The following is a 27339-nucleotide window of genomic DNA, read 5'->3' as shown; positions in this document are numbered from 1 at the left end:
CAATTCACTCAGTGATTGCATCCCATTTCCCTCAGTCACTGCATCTCATTTCACTCGGTCAGTGCATCCCATTTCACTCAGTCACTGCATCACATTTCACTCAGTCACTGCATCACATTTCACTGAGTCACTGCATCACATTTCACTCAGTCACTGCATCCCATTTACTCAATCACTCCATCTCCTTCACCACAGTCACTGCATCACATTTACATCAGTCACTGTTTCCCGTATCTCACAGACGATGAATTCAATTTCCCACACTCACTGCATCCCACTTCCCTCAGTCACTGCATCCCATTTCACCCAGTCACTGCATCCCATTGCACTCACTGATGCATCCCATTTCAAGCAGTCACTGCATCACATTTCACTCAGTCACTGCATCACATTTCACTCTGCCACTTCATCCTATTTCACTCAGTGACTGCATCACAGTACACTCAGTGAGTGCATCATATTTCACTCAGTGACGGAATCACAATTCACTCAGTGACTGATTCACATTTCACTGAGTCACTGCGTCCCATTTCACGCAGTCACTGCATCCCATTTCACGCAGTCACTGCATCCCATTTCACGCAGTCACTGCATCCCATTTCATGCAGTCACTGCATCCCATTTCACGCAGTCACTGTATCCCATTTCCCTCAGTCACTGCACCCCAAGCCCGCTCGGGCACTGATTCCTTATTAACTCAGTCACTCCTTCCCAGGACCTCTGTCACTGCGGCTCATGTCACTCTGTCACTGCATCACATTTCCATCAGACAGTGCAGCTCATTTCACTCAGTCACTGCATCCCATTTCCCTCAGTCACGGCATCCCATTTCACTCAGTGACGGCATCCCATTTCACTCAATCACTGCATCCCATTTCACGCAGTCACTGCATCTCCTTCACCATAGTCACTGCATCCCATTTCCATCAGTCACTGTTTCCCGTATCTCACAGACGCTGCATTCAATTTCCGACACTCACTGTATCCCATTTCCCAAAGACACAGCATCTCCTTTCCCACAGTCTCTGCATCTCATTTCAATCAGTGATTGCATCCTACTTCCCAAAAATAGTGCATCCCATTTCGCTCAGTCACTGCATCTCATTTCACTCGGTCACTGCATCCCATTTCCCTCAGTCACTGCATCTCATTTTCGTCAGTTACTGCATCATATTTCCATCAAACAATGCATCCCATTTTCCTCAGTCACTGCATCCCACTTCCCTCAGTCAGTGCATCCCATTTCACACAGTCACTGCATCCCATTTCACTCAGTCACGGCAACCAATTTCACTCAGTCACTGCATCCCATTTCGATCAGTCACTGCATCCCATTTCCGTCAGTCACTCCATCCCATTTCCGTCAGTCACTCCATCCCATTTCCCTCAGTCACAGCATCCCATTTCCCACAGATACTGCATTTCCTTTCCTTAAGTCACTGCATCCCATTTCACTCAGTCACTGCACCCCAAGCCCGCTCGGGCACTGCATCCCGATTAACTCAGTCACTCCTTCCCAGTACCTCAGTCACTGCATCGCATTTCACTCAGTCACTGCATCTCATTTCACTCAGTCATGCATCTCATTTCACTCAGTCACTGCATCCCATTTCACTCAGTCACTGCATCCCATTTCACTCAGTCACTGCATCACATTTCACTCAGTCACTGCATCACATTTCACTCAGTCACTGCAGCCCATTTACTCAATCACTGCATCTCCTTCACCACAGTCACTGCATCACATTTCCATCAGTCACTGCTTCCCGTATCTCACAGACGATGAATTCAATTTCCCTCACTCACTGCATCCCATTTCCCTCAGTCACTGCATCACATTTCCTTCAGACACTGCAGCTCATGTCACTCTGTCACTGCATCCAATTTCCATCAGTCACTGCATCCCATTTCAAGCAGTCACTGCATCACATTTCACTCAGTCACTGCATCACATTGCACTCAGTGACTGCATCGCATTTCACGCAGTCACTGAATCCCAATTCCATCAGTCACTGCATCCCATGTCCGTGTGTCACTGCATCCCATGTCCCTCACTCACTGCATCCCATGTCCCTCAGTGACTGCATCACATTTCACTCAGTCACTGCATCACATTGCACTCAGTGACTGCATCGCGTTTCACTCAGTCACTGCATCCCATTTCACGCAGTTCCTGCATCCCAATTCCATCAGTCACTGCATCCCATGTCCGTGTGTCACTGCATCCCATGTCCATGTGTCACTGCATCCCATGTCCATGTGTCACTGCATCCCATGTCCCTCAGTCACTGCATCCCATGTCCCTCAGTCACTGCATCCCATGTCCCTCAGTCACTGCATCCCATGTCCCTCAGTCACTGCTTCCCATTTCACTCAGTCACTGCTTCTCATTTCACTCAGTCACTGCTTCTCATTTCACTCAGTCACTGCTTCTCATTTCACTCAGTCACTGCTTCTCATTTCACTCAGGCACTGCATCTCATTTCACTCAGTCACTGCATCCCATTTCACTCTGCCACTTCATCCTATTTCACTCAGTGACTGCATCACAGTTCACTCAGTGACTGAATCACAGTTCACTCAGTGACAGAATCACAGTACACTCAGTGACAGAATCACAGTACACTCAGTGAGTGCATCATATTTCACTCAGTGACGGAATTACATTTCACTCAGTGACTGAATCACATTTCACTGAGTCACTGCGTCCCATTTCACGCAGTCACTGCATCCCATTTCACGCAGACACTGCATCCCATTTCACGCAGACACTGCATCCCATTTCACTCAGTCACTGGTTCCCGTATCTCACAGATGCTGCTTTCAATTTCCGACACTCACTGTATCCCATTTCCCACAGACACAGCATCTCCTTTCCGACAGTCTCTGCATCTCATTTCAATCAGTGATTGCATCCTACTTCCCAAAAATAGTGCATCCCATTTCGCTCAGTCACTGCATCTCATTTCACTCGGTCACAGCATCCCATTTCCCTCAGTCACAGCATCCCATTTCCCTCAGTCACTGCATCCCATTTCCCTCAGTCACTGCATCCCATTTCCCTCAGTCACTGCATCCCACTTCCCTCAGTCACTGCATCCCACTTCCCTCAGTCACTGCATCCCACTTCCCTCAGTCACTGCATCCCATTTCACTCAGTCACTGCATCCCATTTCACTCAGTCACTGCAACCCATTTCGCTCAGTCACTGCATCCCATTTCGCTCAGTCACTGCATCCAATTTCCGTCAGTCACTCCATCCCATTTCCCTCAATCGCAGCATCCATTTCCCACAGACAATGCATTTCCTTTCCTTAAGTCACTGCATCCCATTTCACTCAGTCACTGCACCCCAAGCCCGCTCGGGCACTGCATCCCTATTACCTCAGTCACTGCTTCCCAGTACCTCAGTCACTGCATCACATTTCACTCAGTCACTGCATCCCATTACCCTCAGTCACTGAATCCCATTTCACTCAGTCACTTCATCCCATTTGACTCAATCACTGCATCTCCTTCAACACAGTCACTGCGTCACATTGCCATCAGTCACTATTTCCCGTATCTCACAGACGATGCATTCAATTTCCCACACTCACTGCATCCCATTTCCCATATTCACAGCATCTCCTTTCCCTCAGTCTCTGCATCGCATTTCACTCAGTGATTGCATCCTCCTTCGTACAAATACTGCATCCCATTTCCCTCAGTCACTGCATCCCATGTCCCTCAGTCACTGCATCCCATGTCCGTGTGTCACTGCATCCCATGGCTCTCAGTCACTGCATCTCATGTCCCTCAGTCACTGCATCCCATGTCCCTCAGTCACTGCATCCCATTTCACTCAGTCAGTGCGTCCCTTTTCGGTCAGGCACTGTATCCCATTTCCCTCAGTCACTGCACCCCAAGCCCGCTCGGGCACTGATTCCTTATTAACTCAGTCACTCCTTCCCAGGACCTCTGTCACTGCGGCTCATGTCACTCTGTCACTGCATCACATTTCCATCAGACAGTGCAGCTCATTTCACTCAGTCACTGCATCCCATTTCCCTCAGTCACGGCATCCCATTTCACTCAGTCACTGCATCCCATTTCACTCAATCACTGCATCCCATTTCACTCAGTCACTGCATCCCATTTCACGCAGTCACTGCATCCCATTTCACGCAGTCACTGCATCTCCTTCACCATAGTCACTGCATCCCATTTCCATCAGTCACTGTTTCCCTTATCACACAGACGCTGCATTCAATTTCCCACACTCACTGCATCCCATTTCCCATCGTCACAGCATCTCCTTTCCCTCAGTCTCTGCATCACAATTCACTCAGTGATTGCATCCCATTTCCCTCAGTCACTGCATCTCATTTCACTCGGTCAGTGCATCCCATTTCACTCAGTCACTGCATCACATTTCACTCAGTCACTGCATCACATTTCACTGAGTCACTGCATCACATTTCACTCAGTCACTGCATCCCATTTACTCAATCACTCCATCTCCTTCACCACAGTCACTGCATCACATTTACATCAGTCACTGTTTCCCGTATCTCACAGACGATGAATTCAATTTCCCACACTCACTGCATCCCACTTCCCTCAGTCACTGCATCCCATTTCACCCAGTCACTGCATCCCATTGCACTCACTGATGCATCCCATTTCAAGCAGTCACTGCATCACATTTCACTCAGTCACTGCATCACATTTCACTCTGCCACTTCATCCTATTTCACTCAGTGACTGCATCACAGTACACTCAGTGAGTGCATCATATTTCACTCAGTGACGGAATCACAATTCACTCAGTGACTGATTCACATTTCACTGAGTCACTGCGTCCCATTTCACGCAGTCACTGCATCCCATTTCACGCAGTCACTGCATCCCATTTCACGCAGTCACTGCATCCCATTTCACGCAGTCACTGCATCGCATTTCACGCAGTCACTGCATCCCATTTCACGCAGTCACTGCATCCCATTTCACGCAGTCACTGCATCCCATTTCACGCAGTCACTGTATCCCATTTCCCTCAGTCACTGCACCCCAAGCCCGCTCGGGCACTGATTCCTTGTTAACTCAGTCACTCCTTCCCAGGACCTCTGTCACTGCGGCTCATGTCACTCTGTCACTGCATCACATTTCCATCAGACAGTGCAGCTCATTTCACTCAGTCACTGCATCCCATTTCCCTCAGTCACGGCATCCCATTTCACTCAGTCACTGCATCCCATTTCACTCAATCACTGCATCCCATTTCACTCAATCACTGCATCCCATTTCCCTCAGTCACTGCATCTCCTTCACCATAGTCACTGCATCCCATTTCCATCAGTCACTGTTTCCCTTATCACACAGACGCTGCATTCAATTTCCCACACTCACTGCATCCCATTTTCCATCGTCACAGCATCTCCTTTCCCTCAGTCTCTGCATCACAATTCACTCAGTGATTGCATCCCATTTTCCTCAGTCACTGCATCTCATTTCACTCGGTCAGTGCATCCCATTTCACTCAGTCACTGCATCACATTTCACTCAGTCACTGCATCACATTTCACTCAGTCACTGCATCCCATTTACTCAATCACTCCATCTCCTTCACCACAGTCACTGCATCACATTTACATCAGTCACTGTTTCCCGTATCTCACAGACGATGAATTCAATTTCCCACACTCACTGCATCCCATTTCACCCAGTCACTGCATCCCATTGCACTCACTGATGCATCCCATTTCAAGCAGTCACTGCATCACATTTCACTCAGTCACTGCATCACATTTCACTCTGCCACTTCATCCTATTTCACTCAGTGACTGCATCACAGTACACTCAGTGAGTGCATCATATTTCACTCAGTGACGGAATCACAATTCACTCAGTGACTGATTCACATTTCACTGAGTCACTGCGTCCCATTTCACGCAGTCACTGCATCCCATTTCACGCAGTCACTGCATCCCATTTCACGCAGTCACTGCATCCCATTTCACGCAGTCACTGCATCCCATTTCACGCAGTCACTGCATCCCATTTCACGCAGTCACTGCATCCCATTTCACGCAGTCACTGCATCCCATTTCACTCAGTCACTGCATCACATTTCACTCAGACACTGCATCACATTTCACTCAGTCACTGCATCTCCTTCACCACAGTCACAGCATCCCATTTCCATCAGTCACTGGTTCCCGTATCTCACAGACGCTGCATTCAATTTCCGACACTCACTGTATCCCATTTCCCAAAGACACAGCATCTCCTTTCCCACAGTCTCTGCATCTCATTTCAATCAGTGATTGCATCCTACTTCCCAAAAATAGTGCATCCCATTTCGCTCAGTCACTGCATCTCATTTCACTCGGTCACTGCATCCCATTTCCCTCAGTCACTGCATCTCATTTTCGTCAGTTACTGCATCATATTTCCATCAAACAATGCATCCCATTTTCCTCAGTCACTGCATCCCACTTCCCTCAGTCAGTGCATCCCATTTCACACAGTCACTGCATCCCATTTCACTCAGTCACGGCAACCAAATTCACTCAGTCACTGCATCCCATTTCGCTCAGTCACTGCATCCCATTTCCGTCCGTCACTCCATCCCATTTCCGTCAGTCACTCCATCCCATTTCCGTCAGTCACTCCATCCCATTTCCCTCAGTCACAGCATCCCATTTCCCACAGATACTGCATTTCCTTTCCTTAAGTCACTGCATCCCATTTCACTCAGTCACTGCACCCCAAGCCCGCTCGGGCACTGCATCCCGAGTAACTCAGTCACTCCTTCCCAGTACCTCAGTCACTGCATCGCATTTCACTCAGTCACTGCATCTCATTTCACTCAGTCATGCATCTCATTTCACTCAGTCACTGCATCCCATTTCACTCGGTCAGTGCATCCCATTTCACTCAGTCACTGCATCCCATTTCACTCAGTCACTGCATCACATTTCACTCAGTCACTGCATCACATTTCACTCAGTCACTGCATCACATTTCACTCAGTCACTGCATCACATTTCACTCAGTCACTGCATCACATTTCACTCAGTCACTGCAGCCCATTTACTCAATCACTGCATCTCCTTCACCACAGTCACTGCATCACATTTCCATCAGTCACTGCTTCCCGTATCTCACAGACGATGAATTCAATTTCCCACACTCACTGCATCCCATTTCCCTCAGTCACTGCATCACATTTCCTTCAGACACTGCAGCTCATGTCACTCTGTCACTGCATCCAATTTCCATCAGTCACTGCATCCCATTTCAAGCAGTCACTGCATCACATTTCACTCAGTCACTGCATCACATTGCACTCAGTGACTGCATCGCATTTCACGCAGTCACTGAATCCCAATTCCATCAGTCACTGCATCCCATGTCCGTGTGTCACAGCATCCCATGTCCCTCACTCACTGCATCCCATGTCCCTCAGTGACTGCATCACATTTCACTCAGTCACTGCATCACATTGCACTCAGTCACTGCATCACATTGCACTCAGTGACTGCATCGCATTTCACGCAGTCACTGAATCCCAATTCCATCAGTCACTGCATCCCATGTCCGTGTGTCACAGCATCCCATGTCCCTCACTCACTGCATCCCATGTCCCTCAGTGACTGCATCACATTTCACTCAGTCACTGCATCACATTGCACTCAGTGACTGCATCGCGTTTCACTCAGTCACTGCATCCCATTTCACGCAGTTCCTGCATCCCAATTCCATCAGTCACTGCATCCCATGTCCGTGTGTCACTGCATCCCATGTCCATGTGTCACTGCATCCCATGTCCATGTGTCACTGCATCCCATGTCCCTCAGTCACTGCATCCCATGTCCCTCAGTCACTGCATCCCATGTCCCTCAGTCACTGCATCCCATGTCCCTCAGTCACTGCTTCCCATTTCACTCAGTCACTGCTTCTCATTTCACTCAGTCACTGCTTCTCATTTCACTCAGTCACTGCTTCTCATTTCACTCAGGCACTGCATCTCATTTCACTCAGTCACTGCATCCCATTTCACTCTGCCACTTCATCCTATTTCACTCAGTGACTGCATCACAGTTCACTCAGTGACTGAATCACAGTTCACTCAGTGACTGAATCACAGTTCACTCAGTGACTGAATCACAGTTCACTCAGTGACAGAATCACAGTACACTCAGTGAGTGCATCATATTTCACTCAGTGACGGAATTACATTTCACTCAGTGACTGAATCACATTTCACTGAGTCACTGCGTCCCATTTCACGCAGTCACTGCATCCCATTTCACGCAGACACTGCATCCCATTTCACTCAGTCACTGGTTCCCGTATCTCACAGATGCTGCATTCAATTTCCGACACTCACTGTATCCCATTTCCCACAGACACAGCATCTCCTTTCCGACAGTCTCTGCATCTCATTTCAATCAGTGATTGCATCCTACTTCCCAAAAATAGTGCATCCCATTTCGCTCAGTCACTGCATCTCATTTCACTCGGTCACAGCATCCCATTTCCCTCAGTCACAGCATCCCATTTCCCTCAGTCACAGCATCCCACTTCCCTCAGTCACTGCATCCCACTTCCCTCAGTCACTGCATCCCACTTCCCTCAGTCACTGCATCCCACTTCCCTCAGTCACTGCATCCCACTTCCCTCAGTCACTGCATCCCACTTCCCTCAGTCACTGCATCCCATTTCACTCAGTCACTGCATCCCATTTCACTCAGTCACTGCAACCCATTTCGCTCAGTCACTGCATCCCATTTCGCTCAGTCACTGCATCCAATTTCCGTCAGTCACTCCATCCCATTTCCCTCAATCGCAGCATCCATTTCCCACAGACAATGCATTTCCTTTCCTTAAGTCACTGCATCCCATTTCACTCAGTCACTGCACCCCAAGCCCGCTCGGGCACTGCATCCCTATTACCTCAGTCACTGCTTCCCAGTACCTCAGTCACTGCATCACTTTTCACTCAGTCACTGCATCCCATTACCCTCAGTCACTGAATCCCATTTCACTCAGTCACTTCATCCCATTTGACTCAATCACTGCATCTCCTTCAACACAGTCACTGCGTCACATTGCCATCAGTCACTATTTCCCGTATCTCACAGACGATGCATTCAATTTCCCACACTCACTGCATCCCATTTCCCATATTCACAGCATCTCCTTTCCCTCAGTCTCTGCATCGCATTTCACTCAGTGATTGCATCCTCCTTTGTACAAATACTGCATCCCATTTCCCTCAGTCACTGCATCCCATGTCCCTCAGTCACTGCATCCCATGTCCGTGTGTCACTGCATCCCATGGCTCTCAGTCACTGCATCTCATGTCCCTCAGTCACTGCATCCCATGTCCCTCAGTCACTGCATCCCATTTCACTCAGTCAGTGCGTCCCTTTTCGGTCAGGCACTGTATCCCATTTCCCTCAGTCACTGCACCCCAAGCCCGCTCGGGCACTGATTCCTTATTAACTCAGTCACTCCTTCCCAGGACCTCTGTCACTGCGGCTCATGTCACTCTGTCACTGCATCACATTTCCATCAGACAGTGCAGCTCATTTCACTCAGTCACTGCATCCCATTTCCCTCAGTCACGGCATCCCATTTCCCTCAGTCACTGCATCCCACTTCCCTCAGTCACTGCATCCCACTTCCCTCAGTCACTGCATCCCACTTCCCTCAGTCACTGCATCCCATTTCACTCAGTCACTGCATCCCATTTCACTCAGTCACTGCAACCCATTTCGCTCAGTCACTGCATCCCATTTCGCTCAGTCACTGCATCCAATTTCCGTCAGTCACTCCATCCCATTTCCCTCAATCGCAGCATCCATTTCCCACAGACAATGCATTTCCTTTCCTTAAGTCACTGCATCCCATTTCACTCAGTCACTGCACCCCAAGCCCGCTCGGGCACTGCATCCCTATTACCTCAGTCACTGCTTCCCAGTACCTCAGTCACTGCATCACATTTCACTCAGTCACTGCATCCCATTACCCTCAGTCACTGAATCCCATTTCACTCAGTCACTTCATCCCATTTGACTCAATCACTGCATCTCCTTCAACACAGTCACTGCGTCACATTGCCATCAGTCACTATTTCCCGTATCTCACAGACGATGCATTCAATTTCCCACACTCACTGCATCCCATTTCCCATATTCACAGCATCTCCTTTCCCTCAGTCTCTGCATCGCATTTCACTCAGTGATTGCATCCTCCTTCGTACAAATACTGCATCCCATTTCCCTCAGTCACTGCATCCCATGTCCCTCAGTCACTGCATCCCATGTCCGTGTGTCACTGCATCCCATGGCTCTCAGTCACTGCATCTCATGTCCCTCAGTCACTGCATCCCATGTCCCTCAGTCACTGCATCCCATTTCACTCAGTCAGTGCGTCCCTTTTCGGTCAGGCACTGTATCCCATTTCCCTCAGTCACTGCACCCCAAGCCCGCTCGGGCACTGATTCCTTATTAACTCAGTCACTCCTTCCCAGGACCTCTGTCACTGCGGCTCATGTCACTCTGTCACTGCATCACATTTCCATCAGACAGTGCAGCTCATTTCACTCAGTCACTGCATCCCATTTCCCTCAGTCACGGCATCCCATTTCACTCAGTCACTGCATCCCATTTCACTCAATCACTGCATCCCATTTCACTCAATCACTGCATCCCATTTCACGCAGTCACTGCATCCCATTTCACGCAGTCACTGCATCCCATTTCACTCAGTCACTGCATCTCCTTCACCATAGTCACTGCATCCCATTTCCATCAGTCACTGTTTCCCTTATCTCACAGACGCTGCATTCAATTTCCCACACTCACTGCATCCCATTTCCCATCGTCACAGCATCTCCTTTCCCTCAGTCTCTGCATCACAATTCACTCAGTGATTGCATCCCATTTCCCTCAGTCACTGCATCTCATTTCACTCGGTCAGTGCATCCCATTTCACTCAGTCACTGCATCACATTTCACTCAGTCACTGTTTCCCGTATCTCACAGACGATGAATTCAATTTCCCACACTCACTGCATCCCACTTCCCTCAGTCACTGCATCCCATTTCACCCAGTCACTGCATCCCATTGCACTCACTGATGCATCCCATTTCAAGCAGTCACTGCATCACATTTCACTCAGTCACTGCATCACATTTCACTCTGCCACTTCATCCTATTTCACTCAGTGACTGCATCACAGTACACTCAGTGAGTGCATCCTATTTCACTCAGTGACGGAATCACAATTCACTCAGTGACTGATTCACATTTCACTGAGTCACTGCGTCCCATTTCACGCAGTCACTGCATCCCATTTCACGCAGTCACTGCATCCCATTTCACGCAGTCACTGCATCGCATTTCACGCAGTCACTGCATCCCATTTCACGCAGTCACTGCATCCCATTTCACGCAGTCACTGCATCCCATTTCACGCAGTCACTGTATCCCATTTCCCTCAGTCACTGCACCCCAAGCCCGCTCGGGCACTGATTCCTTATTAACTCAGTCACTCCTTCCCAGGACCTCTGTCACTGCGGCTCATGTCACTCTGTCACTGCATCACATTTCCATCAGACAGTGCAGCTCATTTCACTCAGTCACTGCATCCCATTTCCCTCAGTCACGGCATCCCATTTCACTCAGTCACTGCATCCCAGTTCACTCAATCACTGCATACCATTTCACTCAATCACTGCATCCCATTTCCCTCAGTCACTGCATCCCATGTCCCTCAGTCACTGCATCCCATGTCCGTGTGTCACTGCATCCCATGGCTCTCAGTCACTGCATCTCATGTCCCTCAGTCACTGCATCCCATGTCCCTCAGTCACTGCATCCCATTTCACTCAGTCAGTGCGTCCCTTTTCGGTCAGGCACTGTATCCCATTTCCCTCAGTCACTGCACCCCAAGCCCGCTCGGGCACTGATTCCTTATTAACTCAGTCACTCCTTCCCAGGACCTCTGTCACTGCGGCTCATGTCACTCTGTCACTGCATCACATTTCCATCAGACAGTGCAGCTCATTTCACTCAGTCACTGCATCCCATTTCCCTCAGTCACGGCATCCCATTTCACTCAGTCACTGCATCCCATTTCACTCAATCACTGCATCCCATTTCACTCAGTCACTGCATCCCATTTCACGCAGTCACTGCATCCCATTTCACGCAGTCACTGCATCCCATTTCACTCAGTCACTGCATCTCCTTCACCATAGTCACTGCATCCCATTTCCATCAGTCACTGTTTCCCTTATCACACAGACGCTGCATTCAATTTCCCACACTCACTGCATCCCATTTCCCATCGTCACAGCATCTCCTTTCCCTCAGTCTCTGCATCACAATTCACTCAGTGATTGCATCCCATTTCCCTCAGTCACTGCATCTCATTTCACTCGGTCAGTGCATCCCATTTCACTCAGTCACTGCATCACATTTCACTCAGTCACTGCATCACATTTCACTCAGTCACTGCATCCCATTTACTCAATCACTCCATCTCCTTCACCACAGTCACTGCATCACATTTACATCAGTCACTGTTTCCCGTATCTCACAGACGATGAATTCAATTTCCCACACTCACTGCATCCCACTTCCCTCAGTCACTGCATCCCATTTCACCCAGTCACTGCATCCCATTGCACTCACTGATGCATCCCATTTCAAGCAGTCACTGCATCACATTTCACTCAGTCACTGCATCACATTTCACTCTGCCACTTCATCCTATTTCACTCAGTGACTGCATCACAGTACACTCAGTGACGGAATCACATTTCACTCAGTGACGGAATCACAATTCACTCAGTGACTGATTCACATTTCACTGAGTCACTGCGTCCCATTTCACGCAGTCACTGCATCCCATTTCACGCAGTCACTGCATCCCATTTCACGCAGTCACTGCATCCCATTTCACGCAGTCACTGCATCCCATTTCACGCAGTCACTGCATCCCATTTCACTCAGTCACTGCATCCCATTTCACTCAGTCACTGCATCACATTTCACTCAGACACTGCATCACATTTCACTCAGTCACTGCATCTCCTTCACCACAGTCACAGCATCCCATTTCCATCAGTCACTGGTTCCCGTATCTCACAGACGCTGCATTCAATTTCCGACACTCACTGTATCCCATTTCCCAAAGACACAGCATCTCCTTTCCCACAGTCTCTGCATCTCATTTCAATCAGTGATTGCATCCTACTTCCCAAAAATAGTGCATCCCATTTCGCTCAGTCACTGCATCTCATTTCACTCGGTCACTGCATCCCATTTCCCTCAGTCACTGCATCTCATTTTCGTCAGTTACTGCATCATATTTCCATCAAACAATGCATCCCATTTTCCTCAGTCACTGCATCCCACTTCCCTCAGTCAGTGCATCCCATTTCACACAGTCACTGCATCCCATTTCGCTCAGTCACTGCATCCCATTTCTGTCAGTCACTCCATCCCATTTCCGTCAGTCACTCCATCCCATTTCTGTCAGTCACTCCATCCCATTTCCCTCAGTCACAGCATCCCATTTCCCACAGATACTGCATTTCCTTTCCTTAAGTCACTTCATCCCATTTCACTCAGTCACTGCACCCCAAGCCCGCTCGGGCACTGCATCCCGATTAACTCAGTCACTCCTTCCCAGTACCTCAGTCACTGCATCGCATTTCACTCAGTCACTGCATCTCATTTCACTCAGTCATGCATCTCATTTCACTCAGTCACTGCATCCCATTTCACTCAGCCACTGCATCGTATTTCACTCAGTGACTGCATCACAGTTCACTCAGTGACTGAATCACAGGACACTCAGTGACTGAATCACAGGACACTCAGTGAGTGCATCATATTTCACTCAGTGACGGAATCACCTTTCACTCAGTGAGTGAATCACATTTCACGCAGTCACTGCGTCCCATTTCACGCAGTCACTGCATCCCATTTCACGCAGTCACTGCATCGCATTTCACGCAGTCACTGCATCGCATTTCACGCAGTCACTGCATCGCATTACACTCAGTCACTGCATTCCATTTCACTCAGTCACTGCATCGCATTTCACTCAGTCACTGCATCACATTTCACTCCATCACTGCATCTCCCTCACCTCAGTCACCGCATCCCATTTCGATCAGTCACTGCATCCCATTTCCACCAGTTACTGCATCCATTTCACTCAACCACTGCATCCCATTTCACTAAGACAGTGCATCCCATTTCTCTCAGCCACTGTATCCCATTTCCCTCAGTCACTGTACTCCAAGCCCGCTCGGGCACTGCATCCCTATTAACTCAGTCACTCCTTCCCAGGACCTCAGTCACTGAATCCCATGTCCCACAGTAACTGCATCCCATTTCACTCAGGCACTGCATCCCATCTCATTCAGACACTGCATCCCATCTCACTCAGACACTGCATCCCATCTCACTCAGACACTGCATCCCATCTCACTCAGACACTGCATACCATCTCACTCAGACACTGCATACCATCTCACTCAGACACTGCATCCCATTTCACTCAGTCAGTGCGTCCCTTTTCGGTCAGGCACTGTATCCCATTTCCCTCAGTCACTGCACCCCAAGCCCGCTCGGGCACTGATTCCTTATTAACTCAGTCACTCCTTCCCAGGACCTCTGTCACTGCGGCTCATGTCACTCTGTCACTGCATCACATTTCCATCAGACAGTGCAGCTCATTTCACTCAGTCACTGCATCCCATTTCCCTCAGTCACGGCATCCCATTTCACTCAGTCACGGCATCCCATTTCACTCAGTCACTGCATCCCATTTCACTCAGTCACTGCATCCCATTTCACTCAGTCACTGCATCCCATTTCACGCAGTCACTGCATCCCATTTCACTCAGTCACTGCATCTCCTTCACCACAGTCACTGCATCCCATTTCCATCAGTCACTGTTTCCCTTATCACACAGACGCTGCATTCAATTTCCCACACTCACTGCATCCCATTTCCCATCGTCACAGCATCTCCTTTCCCTCAGTCTCTGCATCACAATTCACTCAGTGATTGCATCCCATTTCCCTCAGTCACTGCATCTCATTTCACTCGGTCAGTGCATCCCATTTCACTCAGTCACTGCATCACATTTCACTCAGTCACTGCATCACATTTCACTCAGTCACTGCATCCCATTTACTCAATCACTCCATCTCCTTCACCACAGTCACTGCATCACATTTACATCAGTCACTGTTTCCCGTATCTCACAGACGATGAATTCAATTTCCCACACTCACTGCATCCCACTTCCCTCAGTCACTGCATCCCATTTCACCCAGTCACTGCATCCCATTGCACTCACTGATGCATCCCATTTCAAGCAGTCACTGCATCACATTTCACTCAGTCACTGCATCACATTTCACTCTGCCACTTCATCCTATTTCACTCAGTGACTGCATCACAGTACACTCAGTGAGTGCATCATATTTCACTCAGTGACGGAATCACAATTCACTCAGTGACTGATTCACATTTCACTGAGTCACTGCGTCCCATTTCACGCAGTCACTGCATCCCATTTCACGCAGTCACTGCATCGCATTTCACGCAGTCACTGCATCGCATTTCACGCAGTCACTGCATCCCATTTCACGCAGTCACTGCATCCCATTTCACGCAGTCACTGCATCCCATTTCACGCAGTCACTGTATCCCATTTCCCTCAGTCACTGCACCCCAAGCCCGCTCGGGCACTGATTCCTTATTAACTCAGTCACTCCTTCCCAGGACCTCTGTCACTGCGGCTCATGTCACTCTGTCACTGCATCACATTTCCATCAGACAGTGCAGCTCATTTCACTCAGTCACTGCATCCCATTTCCCTCAGTCACGGCATCCCATTTCACTCAGTCACTGCATCCCATTTCACGCAGTCACTGCATCCCATTTCACGCAGTCACTGCATCCCATTTCACTCAGTCACTGCATCTCCTTCACCATAGTCATTGCATCCCATTTCCATCAGTCACTGTTTCCCTTATCACACAGACGCTGCATTCAATTTCCCACACTCACTGCATCCCATTTCCCATCGTCACAGCATCTCCTTTCCCTCAGTCTCTGCATCACAATTCACTCAGTGATTGCATCCCATTTCCCTCAGTCACTGCATCTCATTTCACTCGGTCAGTGCATCCCATTTCACTCAGTCACTGCATCACATTTCACTCAGTCACTGCATCCCATTTACTCAATCACTCCATCTCCTTCACCACAGTCACTGCATCACATTTACATCAGTCACTGTTTCCCGTATCTCACAGACGATGAATTCAATTTCCCACACTCACTGCATCCCACTTCCCTCAGTCACTGCATCCCATTTCACCCAGTCACTGCATCCCATTGCACTCACTGATGCATCCCATTTCAAGCAGTCACTGCATCACATTTCACTCAGTCACTGCATCACATTTCACTCTGCCACTTCATCCTATTTCACTCAGTGACTGCATCACAGTACACTCAGTGAGTGCATCATATTTCACTCAGTGACGGAATCACAATTCACTCAGTGACTGATTCACATTTCACTGAGTCACTGCGTCCCATTTCACGCAGTCACTGCATCCCATTTCACGCAGTCACTGCATCCCATTTCACGCAGTCACTGCATCGCATTTCACGCAGTCACTGCATCGCATTTCACGCAGTCACTGCATCCCATTTCACGCAGTCACTGCATCCCATTTCACGCAGTCACTGCATCCCATTTCACGCAGTCACTGCATCCCATTTCACTCAGTCACTGCATCACATTTCACTCAGACACTGCATCACATTTCACTCAGTCACTGCATCTCCTTCACCACAGTCACAGCATCCCATTTCCATCAGTCACTGGTTCCCGTATCTCACAGACGCTGCATTCAATTTCCGACACTCACTGTATCCCATTTCCCAAAGACACAGCATCTCCTTTCCCACAGTCTCTGCATCTCATTTCAATCAGTGATTGCATCCTACTTCCCAAAAATAGTGCATCCCATTTCGCTCAGTCACTGCATCTCATTTCACTCGGTCACTGCATCCCATTTCCCTCAGTCACTGCATCTCATTTTCGTCAGTTACTGCATCATATTTCCATCAAACAATGCATCCCATTTTCCTCAGTCACTGCATCCCACTTCCCTCAGTCAGTGCATCCCATTTCACACAGTCACTGCATCCCATTTCACTCAGTCACTGCATCCCATTTCCGTCAGTCACTGCATCCCATTTCCGTCAGTCACTCCATCCCATTTCCCTCAGTCACAGCATCCCATTTCCCACAGATACTGCATTTCCTTTCCTTAAGTCACTGCATCCCATTTCACTCAGTCACTGCACCCCAAGCCCGCTCGGGCACTGCATCCCGATTAACTCAGTCACTCCTTCCCAGTACCTCAGTCACTGCATCGCATTTCACTCAGTCACTGCATCTCATTTCACTCAGTCATGCATCTCATTTCACTCAGTCACTGCATCCCATTTCACTCAGTCACTGCATCCCATTTCACTCAGCCACTGCATCCTATTTCACTCAGTGACTGCATCACAGTACACTCAGTGACTGAATCACAGTACACTCAGTGAGTGCATCATATTTCACTCAGTGACGGAATCACCTTTCACTCAGTGACGGAATCACCTTTCACTCAGTGAGTGAATCACATTTCACGCAGTCACTGCGTCCCATTTCACGCAGTCACTGCATCCCATTTCACGCATTCACTGCATCCCATTTCACGCAGTCACTGTATCGCATTACACTCAGTCACTGCATTCCATTTCACTCAGTCACTGCATCGCATTTCACTCCGTCACTGCATCACATTTCACTCCATCACTGCATCTCCCTCACCTCAGTCACCGCATCCCATTTCGATCAGTCATTGCATCCCATTTCCACCAGTTACTGCATCCATTTCACTCAACCACTGCATCCCATTTCACTAAGACAGTGCATCCCATTTCTCTCAGCCACTGTATCCCATTTCCCTCAGTCACTGTACTCCAAGCCTGCTCGGGCACTGCATCCCTATTAACTCAGTCACTCCTTCCCAGGACCTCAGTCACTGAATCCCATGTCCCACAGTAACTGCATCCCATTTCAATCAGGCACTGCAGCTCATGACACTCTGTCACTGCATTTAATTTCCATCAGTCACTGCATCCCATTTCACTCAGACACTGCATCCCATCTCATTCAGACACTGCATCCCATCTCATTCAGACACTGCATCCCATCTCACTCAGACACTGCATCCCATCTCACTCAGACACTGCATCCCATCTCACTCAGACACTGCATCCCATCTCACTCAGACACTGCATCCCATCTCACTCAGACACTGCATCCCATCTCACTCAGACACTGCATCCCATCTCACTCAGACACTGCATCCCATCTCACTCAGACACTGCATACCATCTCACTCAGACACTGCATCCCATTTCCCTCAGTCACAGCATACCATTTCCCTCAGTCACTGGTTCCCGTATCTCACAGGCGCCGCATTCAATTTCCGACACTCACTGTATCCCATTTCCCAGAGACACAGCATCTCCCTTCCCTCAGACTCTGCATCTCATTTCAATCAGTGATTGCATCCTACTTCCCACAAATACTGCATCCGATTTCGCTCAGACACTGCATCTCATTTCACTTGGTCACTGCATCCCATTTCCCTCAGTCACTGCATAGCATTTCCCTCAGTCACTGCATCTCATTTCCACCAGTTACTGCATCATATTTCCATCAAACAATGCATCTCATTTCACTCTGAGACTGCATCCCATTTCACTCAGTCACTGCATCACATTTCACTCAGTCAGTGCATCCCATTTCACTCAGTCACTGCATCCCATTTCACTCAGTCACTGCATCACATTTCACTCAGTCACTGGATCACATTTCACTTAGTCACTGCATCACATTTCACTCAGTCGCTGCATCCCATGTCCCTCAGTCACTGCATCCCATTTCACTCAGACATGCGTCCCATTTCACTCAGTGAATGCAACACATTTCACTCAGTGACTGCAACACATTTCACTCTGAGACTGCATCCCATTTCACTCAGTTACTGCATCACATATCACTCAGTCTTGGCATCTCATTTCCCTCAGTCACTGCATCCCATTTACCTCAGTCACTGCATCCCATTATCCTCAGTCACTGCATCGCATTTCACTCAGTCACTGCATCGCATTTCACTCAGTCACTGCATCGCATTTCACTCAGTCACTGCATCGCATTTCACTCAGTCACTGCATCACATTTCACTCAATCACTGCATCCCATGTCCCACATTCACTGCATCCCATTTCCATCAGTCACTGTTTCCCGTATCTCTCAGACGCTGTATTCAATTTCCCACACTCACTGCATCCCAATCCCCTCAGTCACTGCATCCCATTACCCTGAGTCACAGTATGCCATTTCCCACAGTCACTGCATCTTCTTTCCCTCAGTCACTGCATCCCATGTCCCTCAGTCACTGCATCCCATGTCCCTCAGTCACTGCATCCCATGTCCCTCAGTCACTGCATCCCATTGTCCTCAGTCACTGCATCCCACTTCACTCAGTCACTGCATCCCATTTCCCTCAGTCACTGCATCCCATGTCCCTCAGTCACTGCATCCCATGTCCCTCAGTCACTGCATCCGATTGCCCTCAGTCGCTGCATCCCATTGCCCTCAGTCGCTGCATCCCATTGTCCTCAGTCACTGCATCCCACTTCACTCAGTCACTGCATCCCATTTCACTCAGTCACTGCATCCCATGAACTTCAGTCGCAGAATCCCATTTCAAACAGACACTGCATCCCATTTCCGTCAGTCACTGCATCCCATTTCCCTGAGTCACTGCATACCATTTCCATCAGTCACTGCATCCCAGTTCACTCAGTCTTGGCATCTCATTTCCCTCAGTCACTGCATCCCATTTCCCTCAGTCACTGCATCCCATTTCCCTCAGTCACTGCATCCCATTTCACTCAGTCACTGCATCCCATTTCACTCAGTCACTGCATCCCATTTCACTCAGTCACTGCATCGCATTTCACTCAGTCACTGCAACACATTTCACTCACTGACTGCATCCCATTTCCCTCAGTCACTGCATCTCATTTCACTCAGTCACTGCATCCCATTTCCCTCAGTCACTGCACTCCAAGTCCTTCAGTCACTGCACCGCAAGTCCATCAGTCACTGCATCCCATTTCCCTCAGTCACTGCACTCCAAGTCCTTCAGTCACTGCACCGCAAGTCCATCAGTCACTGCATCCCATTACCCTCAGTCACTGCATCCCATGTCCCTCAGTCACTGCATCCCATTGTCCTCAGTCACTGCATCCCACTTCACTCAGTCACTGCATCCCATTTCCCTCAGTCACTGCATCCCATGTCCCTCAGTCACTGCATCCCATGTCCCTCAGTCACTGCATCCCATGTCCCTCAGTCACTGCATCCCACTTCACTCAGTCACTGCATCCCATTTCACTCAGTCACTGCATCCCATTAACTTCAGTCGCAGGATCCCATTTCAAACAGACACTGCATCCCATTTCCGTCAGTCACTGCATCCCATTTCCCTCAGTCACTGCATCCCAGTTCACTCAGTCTTGGCATCTTATTTCCCACAGTCACCGCCTCTCCTTTCCCTCAGTCACTGCATCCCATGTCCCTCAGTCACTGCAACCCATGGTCCCTCAGTCACTCCTACCCAGTACCTCAGTCACTGCATCCCATTTCATTCAGTTACTGCGTCACATTTCCATCAGACACTGCAGCTCATGTCACTCTGTCACTGCATCCCATTTCCATCAGACACTGCATCTCATTTCACTCATTCACTGCATCCCATTTCACGCAGTCACTGCATCCCATTCCACTCAGTCAGTGCGTCACATTTCACTCAGGCACTGTATCCCATTTCCCTAAGTCACTGCACCCCAAGCCCGCACGGGCACTGCATCCCTATTAACTCAGTCACTCATTCCCAGTACCTCAGTCACTGCATCGCATTTCACTCAGTCACTGCATCCCATTTCACTCAGTCACTGCATCCATTTCCATCAGTCACTGCATCCCATGACCCTCAGTCACAGCATCCCATTTCCCACAGACACTGCATTTCCTTTCCCTAAGTCAGTGCATCTCATTTCCACCAGTCACTGCATCCCATTTCACACAGCCACTGCATCCCATTTCACACAGCCACTTCATCCCATTTCACTCAATGCTTCACATTACACTCAGTCAGAGCATCCCATTTCCATGCGTCACCGCGTCCCATTTCCACAGTCACTGCATCTCCTTTCCACAGTCACGGCAATCCCATTTCACTCAGTCACTGCATCCAATTTCAATCAGTAACTGCATCTCCTTTCCATCAGTCACTGCGTCCCATTTCACTCAGTCACTGCGTCCCATTTCCCACAGTCACTGCATCCCAATTCCCAGTCACTGCATCCCATTCCCCTCAGTCACTGCATCCCATTGTCCTCAGTCACTGCATCCCATTGCCCTCAGTCACTGCATCCCATTGTCCTCAGTCACGGCATCCCATTGCCCTCAGTCACTGCATCCCATTGCCCTCAGTCACTGCATCCCATTGCCCTCAGTCACTGCATCCCATTGCCCTCAGTCACTGCATCCCATTGTCCCCATTCACTGCATCCCATTGTCCTCATTCACTGCATCCCATTTCACTCAGTCACTGCATCCCATTTCACTCAGTCACTGCATCCCATTACCTTCAGTCGCAGGATCCCATTTCAAACAGACACTGCATCCCATTTCCGTCAGTCACTGCATCCCAGTTCACTCAGTCACTGCATCCCATTTCCCTCAGTCACTGCATCTCATTTCACTCAGTCACTGCAGCCCATTTCACTCAATCACTGCATCCCATTTCCAACAGTCACTGCAGCCCATTTCACTCAGTCACTGCATCCCATGTCCCACAGTCACTGCATCCCATTTTCATCAGTCACTGTTACCCGTATCTCTCAGACGCTGCATTCAATTTCCCACACTCACTGCATCCCATTCCCCTCAGTCACTGCATCCCATTACCCTGAGTCACAGTATGTCATTTCCCACAGTCACCGCCTCTCCTTTCCCTCAGTCACTGCATCCCATGTCCCTCAGTCACTGCAACCCATGGTCCCTCAGTCACTCCTACCCAGTACCTCAGTCACTGCATCCCATTTCATTCAGTTACTGCGTCACATTTCCATCAGACACTGCAGCTCATGTCACTCTGTCACTGCATCCCATTTCCATCAGACACTGCATCTCATTTCACTCATTCACTGCATCCCATTTCACGCAGTCACTGCATCCCATTCCACTCAGTCAGTGCGTCACATTTCACTCAGGCACTGTATCCCATTTCCCTAAGTCACTGCACCCCAAGCCCGCACGGGCACTGCATCCCTATTAACTCAGTCACTCATTCCCAGTACCTCAGTCACTGCAACCCATTTCACTCAGTCACTGCATCCATTTCCATCAGTCACTGCATCCCATGACCCTCAGTCGCAGCATCCCATTTCCCACAGAAACTGCATTTCCTTTCCCTAAGTCAGTGCATCTCATTTCCACCAGTCACTGCATCCCATTTCACACAGCCACTGCATCCCATTTCACACAGCCACTTCATCCCATTTCACTCAATGCTTCACTTTACACTCAGTCAGAGCATCCCATTTCCATGCGTCACCGCGTCCCATTTCCTCAGTCACTGCATCTCCTTTCCACAGTAACGGCAATCCCATTTCACTCAGTCACTGCATCCAATTTCAATCAGTAACTGCATCTCCTTTCCATCAGTCACTGCGTCCCATTTCCCATAGTCACTGCATCCCAATTCCCAGTCACTGCATCCCATTCCCCTCAGTCACTGCATCCCATTGTCCTCAGTCACTGCATCCCATTGCCCTCAGTCACTGCATCCCATTGTCCTCAGTCACTGCATCCCATTGTCCTCAGTCACTGCATCCCATTGTCCTCAGTCACTGCATCCCATTGCCCTCAGTCACTGCATCCCATTGCCCTCAGTCACTGCATCCCATTGCCCTCAGTCACTGCATCCCATTGTCCTCAGTCACTGCATCCCATTGTCCTCAGTCACTGCATCCCATTGTCCCCATTCACTGCATCCCATTGTCCTCATTCACTGCATCCCATTTCACTCAGTCACTGCATCCCATTACCCTCAGTTACTGCATCCCATTTCACTCAGTCACTGCATCCCATTTCACTCAGTCACTGCATCCCATTACCTTCAGTCGCAGGATCCCATTTCCAACAGACACTGCATACCATTTCCATCAGTCACTGCATCCCAGTTCACTCAGTCTCGGCATCTCATTTCCCTCAGTCACTGCATCCCACTTCACTCAGGCACTGCATCCCAATAACTTCAGTCGCAGGATCCCATTTCATCAGTCACTGCATCCCATTGTCCCCATTCACTGCATCCCAATGTCCCCATTCACTGTATCCCATTGTCCTCATTCACTGCATCCCATTGCACTCAGTCACTGCATCCCATTACCCTCAGTCACTGCATCCCATTACCCTCAGTCACTGCATCACATTTCACTCAGTCACTGCATCCCATTTCCCTCAGTCACTGCATCCCACTTCACTCAATCACTGCAGCCCATTTCACTCATTAACTGCATCCTTTTTCACTCTGACGCTGCGTCCCATTTCCCTCAGTCACTGCATCCCATTACCGTCCGTCACGCCATCCTATTACTGTCAGTCACTGCATCCCATTTTGATCAGTCACTGCATCCCATTACACTCAGTCACTGCATCCATTTGACACAGTCACTGCATCCCATTTCCACCAATTCCTGCATCCCATTTCACTCAGCCACTGCATCCCATTTCACTCAGCCACTGCATCCCATTTCACTCGGCCACCGCATCCTAGATCACACAGTCACTGCATTACAGTTCACACAGACACTGCAGCCCATTTCACACAGTCACTGCATCCCATTTCACCGAGTCACTGCATCCCATTTCACTCAGTCACTGCATCTCATTCCCCTCAGTCACTGCATCCCATTACCCTGAGTCACAGTATCCCATTTCCCACAGACACTGCATCTCCTTCCCCTCAGTCACTGCATCTCCTTTCCCTCAGTCACGGCATCTCCTTGCCCTCAGTCACAGCATCCCATTTCACTCAGTCACTGCATCCCATTTCACTCAGTTACTGGATCCCATTTAACGGAGGCAGTAAATCCCATTCAATTGAGACAGTGCATCCATTTCCCTCAGTCACTGCAGCCCATTTCACTCAGTCACTGCAACCCATTTCGCACAGTCACTGCAGCCCACTTCACGCAGTCACTGCATCCCATTTAAGAGTCACTGCATCCCAAAACCGTCAGTCACAGCATCCCATTTCTCTCAGTCACAGCATGCCATTTTCCACGTTCACTGCATCTCCTTTCCCTCAGTCTCTGCATCCCATTAACCTCAGTCACAGCATCCCATTACCCTCAGTCACAGCATCCCATTTCACTCAGTCACTGCATTCCATCTCCCTCAGTCACTGCATCCCATTTCCCACATACACAGAATCACCTTTCCCTCAGTCACTGCCTCCCATTACCCTCAGTCACAGCATCCCATTTCACTCAGTCACAGCATCCCATCTCCATCAGTCACTGGATCCCATTTCCCACAGTCACTGCATCCCCCTTCCAACAGTCACTGTTTCCCGTATCTCACAGACGCTGCATTCAATTTCCCACACTCACTGCATCCCATTTCCCACAGTCAGAGCATCTCCTTTCCCTCAGTCTCTGCATCGCATTTCACTCAGTCGATGCATCCCATGTCGCTCAGTCACTGCATCCCATGTCCCTCAGTCACTGCATCCCACGTCCGTCATTCACTGCATCCGACATCCCTCAGTCACAGCATCCCATTTCCCTCAGTCACTGCATCCCACTTCCCACAGTCACTGCATCCCATTTCACTCATTCACTTCATCCCATTTCACGCAGTCACTGCATCCCATTTAAGGCGGTCACTGCTTCACATTTCACTCAGTCACTGCATCCCATTTCACTCAATCACTGCATCTCCTTCACCACAGTCACTGCATCCCATTTTCCTCAGTCACTGCACCTCATTTCACTCAGTCACTGCATCCCATTTCACTCAATCACTGCATCTCCTTCACCACAGTCACTGCATCCCATTTCCAACAGTCACTGCAGCCCAGTTCACTCAGTCACTGCATCGCATTTCACTCAGTCACTGCATCACATTTCACTCAGTCACTGCATCACATTTACCTCAATCACTGCATCCCATGTCCCACAGTCACTGCATCCCACTTCACTCAGTCACTGCATCCCACTTCCCTCAGTCACTGCATCCCATGTCCCTCAGTCACGGCATCCCATTGCCCTCAGTCGCTGCATCCCATTGTCCTCAGTCACTGCATCCCACTTCACTCAGTCACTGCATCCCATTTCACTCAGTCACTGCATCCCATTAACTTCAGTCGCAGGATCCCATTTCAAACAGACACTGCATCCCATTTCCGTCAGTCACTGCATCCCATTTCCCTCAGTCACTGCATCCCAGTTCACTCAGTCTTGGCATCTTATTTCCCTCAGTCACTGCATCCCATTTCCCTCAGTCACTGCATCGCATTTCACTCAGTCACTGCATCGCATTTCACTCAGTCACTGCATCCCCTTTCACTCAGTGACTGCAACACATTTCACTCACTGACTGCATCCCATTTCCCTCAGTCACTGCATCTCATTTCACTCAGTCACTGCATCCCATTTCACTCAATCACTGCATCCCATTTCCAACAGTCACTGCAGCCCATTTCACTCAGTCACTGCATCCCATTTCACTCAGTCACTGCATCACATTTCACTCAGTCACTGCATCCCATGTCCCACAGTCACTGCATCCCATTTTCATCAGTCACTTTTACCCGTATCTCTCAGACGCTGCATTCAATTTCCCACACTCACTGCATCCCATTCCCCTCAGTCACTGCATCCCATTACCCTGAGTCACAGTATGTCATTTCCCACAGTCACCGCCTCTCCTTTCCCTCAGTCACTGCATCCCATGTCCCTCAGTCACTGCAACCCATGGTCCCTCAGTCACTCCTACCCAGTACCTCAGTCACTGCATCCCATTTCATTCAGTTACTGCGTCACATTTCCATCAGACACTGCAGCTCATGTCACTCTGTCACTGCATCCCATTTCCATCAGACACTGCATCTCATTTCACTCATTCACTGCATCCCATTTCACGCAGTCACTGCATCCCATTCCACTCAGTCAGTGCGTCACATTTCACTCAGGCACTGTATCCCATTTCCCTAAGTCACTGCACCCCAAGCCCGCACGGGCACTGCATCCCTATTAACTCAGTCACTCCTTCCCAGTACCTCAGTCACTGCATCGCATTTCACTCAGTCACTGCATCCCATTTCACTCAGTCACTGCATCCATTTCCATCAGTCACTGCATTCCATGGCCCTCAGTCGCAGCATCCCATTTCCCACAGACACTGCATTTCCTTTCCCTAAGTCAGTGCATCTCATTTCCACCAGTCACTGCATCCCATTTCACACAGCCACTGCATCCCATTTCACACAGCCACTGCATCCCATTTCACTCAATGCTTCACTTTACACTCAGTCAGAGCATCCCATTTCCATGCGTCACCGCGTCCCATTTCCTCAGTCACTGCATCTCCTTTCCACAGTCACGGCAATCCCATTTCACTCAGTCACTGCATCCAATTTCAATCAGTAACTGCATCTCCTTTCCATCAGTCACTGCGTCCCATTTCCCATAGTCACTGCATCCCAATTCCCAGTCACTGCATCCCATTGCCCTCAGTCACGGCATCCCATTGTCCTCAGTCACTGCATCCCATTGCCCTCAGTCACTGCATCCCATTGCCCTCAGTCACTGCATCCCATTGCCCTCAGTCACTGCATCCCATTGCCCTCAGTCACTGCATCCCATTGCCCTCAGTCACTGCATCCCATTGCCCTCAGTCACTGCATCCCATTGCCCTCAGTCACTGCATCCCATTGCCCTCAGTCACTGCATCCCATTGCCCTCAGTCACTGCATCCCATTGCCCTCAGTCACTGCATCCCATTGTCCTCATTCACTGCATCCCATTTCACTCAGTCACTGCATCCCATTACCCTCAGTTACTGCATCCCATTTCACTCAGTCACTGCATCC

The sequence above is a fragment of the Stegostoma tigrinum genome, unplaced genomic scaffold (assembly GCF_030684315.1).
Source record: "Stegostoma tigrinum isolate sSteTig4 unplaced genomic scaffold, sSteTig4.hap1 scaffold_180, whole genome shotgun sequence".
NCBI lineage: Eukaryota > Metazoa > Chordata > Chondrichthyes > Orectolobiformes > Stegostomatidae > Stegostoma > Stegostoma tigrinum.
The sequence above is the reverse complement of the archived record's forward strand: the minus strand, read 5'-3'. Positions refer to the sequence as shown.